The 6500-nt window shown below is 32.2% G+C and overlaps 1 protein-coding gene across 1 annotated transcript in view; it reads left to right on the top strand.

Moving 5' to 3' along the window:
* The first annotated feature begins 5760 nt into the window (after positions 1-5760).
* Positions 5761-6500, top strand: part of LOC143252872 (tetraspanin-9-like) — a 50308-nt gene continuing 49568 nt past the window's right edge. Inside the window, exon 1 of the mRNA XM_076505667.1 lies at positions 5761-6026. The gene's annotated coding sequence lies outside the window, so the exon portion shown is untranslated. The remainder of the gene's footprint in view (positions 6027-6500) is intronic.

Below are 6500 nucleotides of genomic sequence, written 5' to 3'. Positions count from 1 at the left end.
ATATGATTTCTACCATGCTAAAGTATGTCTCTGCCCCTTACTTTATTCTCTGAATTAAGCGTGAAAAAGGTGTTTTATCAACACCATTAATTCCATAGACAGTCTTATAAAGGTCAACCAATTTATCTCTAAATTTTCTTTTTCCCAAAATAAAACATTTAAAGATCTTAATCTACCAACTTTTTCGTTCCGAATATAATTCTAGTTGCCCTTCTCTGAATCTTTTCCAACAATTCGATCTCCTGCTTAATGTAAAGATATAAAGATTGAACAAACTATTCCAAATGTAGCCTAGCACAGTGACCTACGCAATGAAATTATAATCTCTTTAGACTTGTATCCAATGTTACTATAGATACAACTTAAAATTCTATTTGTTTTACCACAAGCAACAGCACATTGCGTGGATGGCTTTAGAGACTGATAAACTATTACACGAAGATCCATTTCTTTCATGACACTGTTAAGATTATTTTCATCTAAATTATGCTAACCATTGATATACCACATTCATTACCTTGCATTTAGAATAATTAAAAACTATTTATCATTTATTTACCAAACCCGCCAAATACTCAAAATAATTTTGTAAAGGAACAGCATCCTTCCCACAGCCAGCATTATCCCAAACCTTAATATCATTAACAAATTTAGATTATTTATTGATCATTCCTTGATCTACATTTATGTAAATAAAAAAAAAAAAACAGAAAAGGTCCTAGCATTTAAATCTGATATATTTTTTTCGTGACATTTATCCTGTTTGTCTGAACTTCATTTATAACAGGGCCGGGCATGGCTAAGTGTGTTAAGCCGTGGGGGCATTATAAAGTTATGGTCAATCCCACTATTCGTTGGTAAAAGAGTAGCCCAAGAGTTGGTGGTGGGTGTTGATGACTAGCTGCCTTCCCTCTAGTCTTACACTGCTAAATTAGGGACGGCTAGCGCAGATACCCCTCGAGTAGCTTTGCGTGAAATTAAAACAACAAACAAACATTTATAACAACTATGTACTTTCTTTCATCCAGCCAGTTTTCTATTTAATTCCCCACAATTAAGAGATAATTAAAAAGTTTTATATCACACATTTTCAAACTTGAAAATCTAGATACATCAAATTCACATAATTACCTTCATCTTAGTGACCTATTTAGAGAATATCAAAATATCAGAAAGGCAAGATTTTTTACTGGTGAGACCATGTCGACTATCCAACAATTTTTAAGTGGTTATAAAGCTACAAACAGGCTCACCCTTTCAGCTGTGGGGCGTTATAAAGTGACAGTCAATTCCATTGTTCATCAATAAAAGTGTAGCCCAAGAGTTGACAGTGGATGGTAATGAATAGCTACCGTTCCTCTAGTCTGGTACTGCCTAAATTAGAGCCAGATAACGCAGATAGTCCTTATGTAGCTTTTCTGAGAAATTCAAAACAAACCCAAACCAAGCTATTAGCATAAACAGATGGTTTTATTGTCCGTAACTGTCTCAGTACGCTCTTAAAATATTCTAATAGATGTTCATGCAACTAAATACTTATTGGATTGTAGTTTTACAAACGTTTGAGGGTAGAAAGGAAACTTAAACATTGCTATTCTTTCAAACGCCAATTTAATTTAAATTCACCTGAAATACATAATGAAGTAGCATTATGTCATTATGAATGTTTGTTTCAAGTTAAGCACAGAATTACATAAAGGGCTATCTGTGCTCTTTCCAACACGGATATCAACTGAAGAAGACATACGAAATGTGAGACTAATTTTCATCTAAAAATAGTATTATTACGTTAGGGTGGGTTTAAACTTAACTATAAATGACTTTAATGGGTATTTTGTATTCACACTCTTTTATCTTTAAAACATAAAATAAAATTTATTGCTTGTTGTTTGTCGTTAATTTGTTTATATACGTTATATATATTTTAAGATTTTTCAAAAACATTTTCCTCAAGATTCTTGTTGCCGTCAACCAAAAAAGTAAACCTCACAAATACACTTCTCTCTTTTCAGGGGAATATAATGAAAAATATTTAGAACGTGAAATATCTCGTTCCACATGAGCTGGCAGGTCCGCATCAAATTCTAGTGTCTCTATACTGACGTTTAAGGTAATAACTGATAAACATTATACTTTAAAGTTGAGGACCAGCTAACAATCTGAAAGGAACATGCAAAAATATTTCAACATAGTCTTCACTCAACCATTTCATGCATAAGGTTCTTGTAAGCAAAGTAACAATAAATCAAAACAGAAATTTCTGGTTTCGTTCAAATTGTCATTTAAACGCTAAATTGTAGTTTTAAAATACTCACTTTGAATCATAAATTGGTTTCTTGTTTTTTGTTTTAAATCCTGAATATATATACATATATCGATTTATACTTACAATCGCTGTGGCGCAGTGGTAAACTCTCGGAGTTATAACGCTGACATTTAGGGTTTCATAGCCACGGTAAGCACAGCGCAGATATCCATTGTGTGACTTTGTTCTTAAAAACAAGGGAAGAAAGATTTCATCGTTATTATTATTTCTATTATAAATAAATAATCTAATGTAACAGTGAAGATAAAGTAAAATTCCCATATGTGTAATTATATATTTGTTTTAAATTTTTCCTATCTGTGGGGCAAAATCTCAAATGTAGTAAAAGCGTGCTTTAGAAGTTCATATAAAAAATGAATTTTTTCGTGAGAATTTAGCAACAGTTACATTTCTGAAGTGCCAAATAGTTGCGAAAAATTAAGTGACCCGTTAAAGTTTTGAATTTCGCGCAAAGCTATCTGAGGGACATTTGCGGTAGATGTCCTTAATTTAGCATATGAAGGACTAGAGGAAAAGCAGCTAGTCATTACCACCCACCGTCAACTCTTGGGCTACACGTTTATTGATGAATAGTGGAATTTACAGTCATATTATAATACCCCAACAGCAGAAAGGGCAAATGACAGGGGGATTTGAACTGTTAACCCTCACATTGCGAAATCAAGCGCCTTAACCACTGATCAAGTCGCTATGATATCTCAAAATGTTTTACATTTGATTAGAAATTTAAATTTTGTTCACTAAACACTTGAAGATAAAATAATTATATCTAATAGCTACAATATTTCAACACAGTTGCACGAGAAAACAGTATATTTTTTGAGTAAATCACTGAAAATTCTTAGATTTTTAAAGAGACCATTTTAAGTAATTAAAAATATATGCAGTATGACTGCTATAGTAAGTTTACAAAATAATTTTTACACGCCTTATCTTCTGACCACTCAGTTTTTAATATTATGCATACAAAGAAGGTTTAATGAAATAAGTGCTGTGTGATATTGTCAACTGCAAATATAATTGTTTTTAAAATACACTGACATATCTATAAATTCTGTCGAATAAATGTATCATTATAGAATATCAATAAAGAAGAAATAATATGTAGCAACGACATTCAGGTTCTACAACAACCATAACAGTGTCCAACGATAGTATTATTACACATTTAGCAATCTTTTCCTGGAATTCTTCCCACTCCAAGACGCTTAGTGATAAGTCTGTGGACTTATAGCGCTAAAAATTAGGTTTCGGTACGTTTGTTGGGCACTGTACAGAGAGCCAGTTATGTAACTTTATGCTCGATTATAAACAAACATTCGAGGAAACAAAATATCTCCTGAATGTATTAAACTACCTTTTGTGAATAGTAACGGATGTTTAAAGACGAGGAGTACGCGCCAATATAGTGATTATAATTGATTAATGAATATTTGTAAGATTCCAAGACAAGGGTTCAGTTATATATTGGTTGGTTTCCAGTTATCGTACTAACATGGTGAAATTGAATGTTGTTATTAATAATTAAACAGCACATGTTTTGGTTATGACAATGTATAACTTCTTGTTTACTGACCTCAAGTGCCAGTAGTTTGACTGCACAAATAAAGTTGTGAAGTATTTCATTAATAACGTTTTTAATAATTAGCATTTTTTGTTAATTATGCTCAGCGGTGGGTTTATATTGGAGTTTCCATACCCACAGTAGATAATGAGCAAATAACCATTGCGTCGTTTCTCTTTAAAACACACACAATCATAAATCCTTTCACAAAAAGATAGCGATTTTCTTCAATATACTATTAAACATAACGATCAAATGTTTTTCAAATTACTTAGAAAACTAAGCGTGCGTTAGATCATTGAAAAAAACAAACAGATAAATTTGCTATAACATTTACTTTTGTTCAACTGTGTGTTTATTTTGTGGAAACCAAGATGTAGGTGTTACAAAGCTAATACGGTTATTAATGTAGTGTTTTAACATTTATACATTTATGTTATTGAGTGTCATTTCTGCTTGCTCTTTTCAAATTATAGTGACATCAACGTGGAAGAAGAATTTGCTACGTTGATACTTTAGTTTTCATGTTTTTCAATCTCTACAGATAGTCTAGCACGATAGCAGCAATTTGTTTGTTTCAAAGTGTTACACACGATTTTATCGTCTATAATTTTGAAGTGATAGACTAGAAAGAATGAAGTTAGTAAATAGCTTCCACCTCTAGCTCATAGACTGGTCTTATGTGACTGAATGATGGAACTTGATTGTCACTCTAATATCGTCATCGTGGCTTCGAAGTGCAAAGCGTATTTGGTCGCAAACCATGAGCTCTTGGATTCATTATCTTAGCAAGCTAATTCTTGGGCTAGGTTTTGCTCTAAAAATAGAAGACACTGGAAATAAATCACAACGATTAAAGGACACGTAACAAAAACAACAACAACAGAAGTTTACAAAGAGCAAATTTTCTCATTTCAAACTTAACGTTACTTGCATGCTTAAATAATATTTAGTATTATCTTAGATGCTGGATGTGTGTTGATGATATTGTATTACAACTGCTATAATAGCAACAAGTAGTTTACTGCTTTTTTCAATTATTCACACATAGCTATACAGAGGGCTATCTGAGTATTTCTATTTCTAATTTTGAACAGATCGACACCATTCGCTGTAAACCCTGGGTCTACTCTTGTTTGACCGTATAGTGTTTGACAATTATCCTTGTAACTCACCCTCAGAGTCAAGGTGTGAAACGCGATTAGTTTTTTTCTTTGCGGTAAAGAGACGCAAATGACAGACCCACAGACATCTTTTACTATTAAAAAAGATGCCATGTTACAAATAAATCAAGATATAAGCTTAGTTGTCTTATTATACTATGACTTAACTGATTTTTTAAAGCTATATAAATCTCTTTTACCTGAAGATTCTATCATGTTTTTTAGTGGACTAATCGAAGGACTGTTAACATATTTTTGTGCTCACATTGCGAGACATTTTAAATAATCATTTTTATTTCTTTTTACTTGTGAAAATCTGTTTCGTTGTAGTTATTACAGTCATAAGGATATCACTAATGGAAATGTTTTTTTTTTTAAATTAGGAATTCAGTAACAACCATTGAGCTAAAGTGTTCTTACAGATATAGATGGTATATAATAAGTGCCACATACTCCTCATTTAAATGATGAGATGTAGTGCAAAATTTTAGAATAAAATAACTACAACTACTTATTCAAACACAAAGAATTATTTTGTCAAGAATGTTTTGTTATAGTTCCCACTGAGCACATATTTTAATAATTGAAAGATGGCGTCTTTCCTCGTCATGCGCAGAGTTATGCCGCACAAACCGAACTACACATTATGTAGTAATAGTATAGTGACCTGAGAAGCAACATAAAGGTATAGCTTCATTGCACCCAGCAGTAGTAGTTCACACCATGATCTTGTACGAGCTAAAAATAACTTTTGATACAAGTAGCGCACGAAAGTCTCGTCTGTCGAGATCTCTCTTAAGTTTGTCGTAATAGCTATGTATCCTGGCATCATACTCACTGGAGGTTTGTACTGTACTGCCCATTAGAAATACGAAATAATCTTACGTTAATACACATTGTGTTAGGTTTTGTCATCATGACTTATAGACTGGTCCACGATAAAAGGAAGTATTTAGTTTGTACGTTCTAGAAGGTAGGTGATACAAATCGATTTTATTTTCGTGTATTTTTATTTCTGTCTATTTACATTTTCAGCACAATTTACATAAAAGTTACATTAACTAAAAGTAATATTAGCTTGATGAATTTTGAAGTAATTAATTTTTGGTCGAGAAAATTTCTTGGTTAGTCATCTCTAATTTAGAGAAAGTTACAAGTGAACAAAGTGTTCCCGATAAAACTACATGTGTATTAAAATAAAATTTATTTAATAACCTTTTCAACTCTTGTTTATATTTAATTATATTTTCTTGGAATTCACGCAAAACTACACGATTGATGTCCCTAATTCTGAAGTGATAAACCAGCGGAAAGAGAGCCAACCTACACTACCCGCAACCAACTCTTGGAATACTCTTAACAGATATAAGTTATCATAACTTTACCCTATCCTACTGTTGTTGTTTTTTCAACAGTAAAAGTTATCTGCGAGTCAACTGTCCATGTC

Source organism: Tachypleus tridentatus, chromosome 6 (genome assembly GCF_004210375.1).
Source record: "Tachypleus tridentatus isolate NWPU-2018 chromosome 6, ASM421037v1, whole genome shotgun sequence".
NCBI classification, from domain to species: domain Eukaryota; kingdom Metazoa; phylum Arthropoda; class Merostomata; order Xiphosura; family Limulidae; genus Tachypleus; species Tachypleus tridentatus.
Note: the sequence above shows the minus strand (reverse complement) of the source record. Positions and strands in the feature narration are given on the sequence as shown.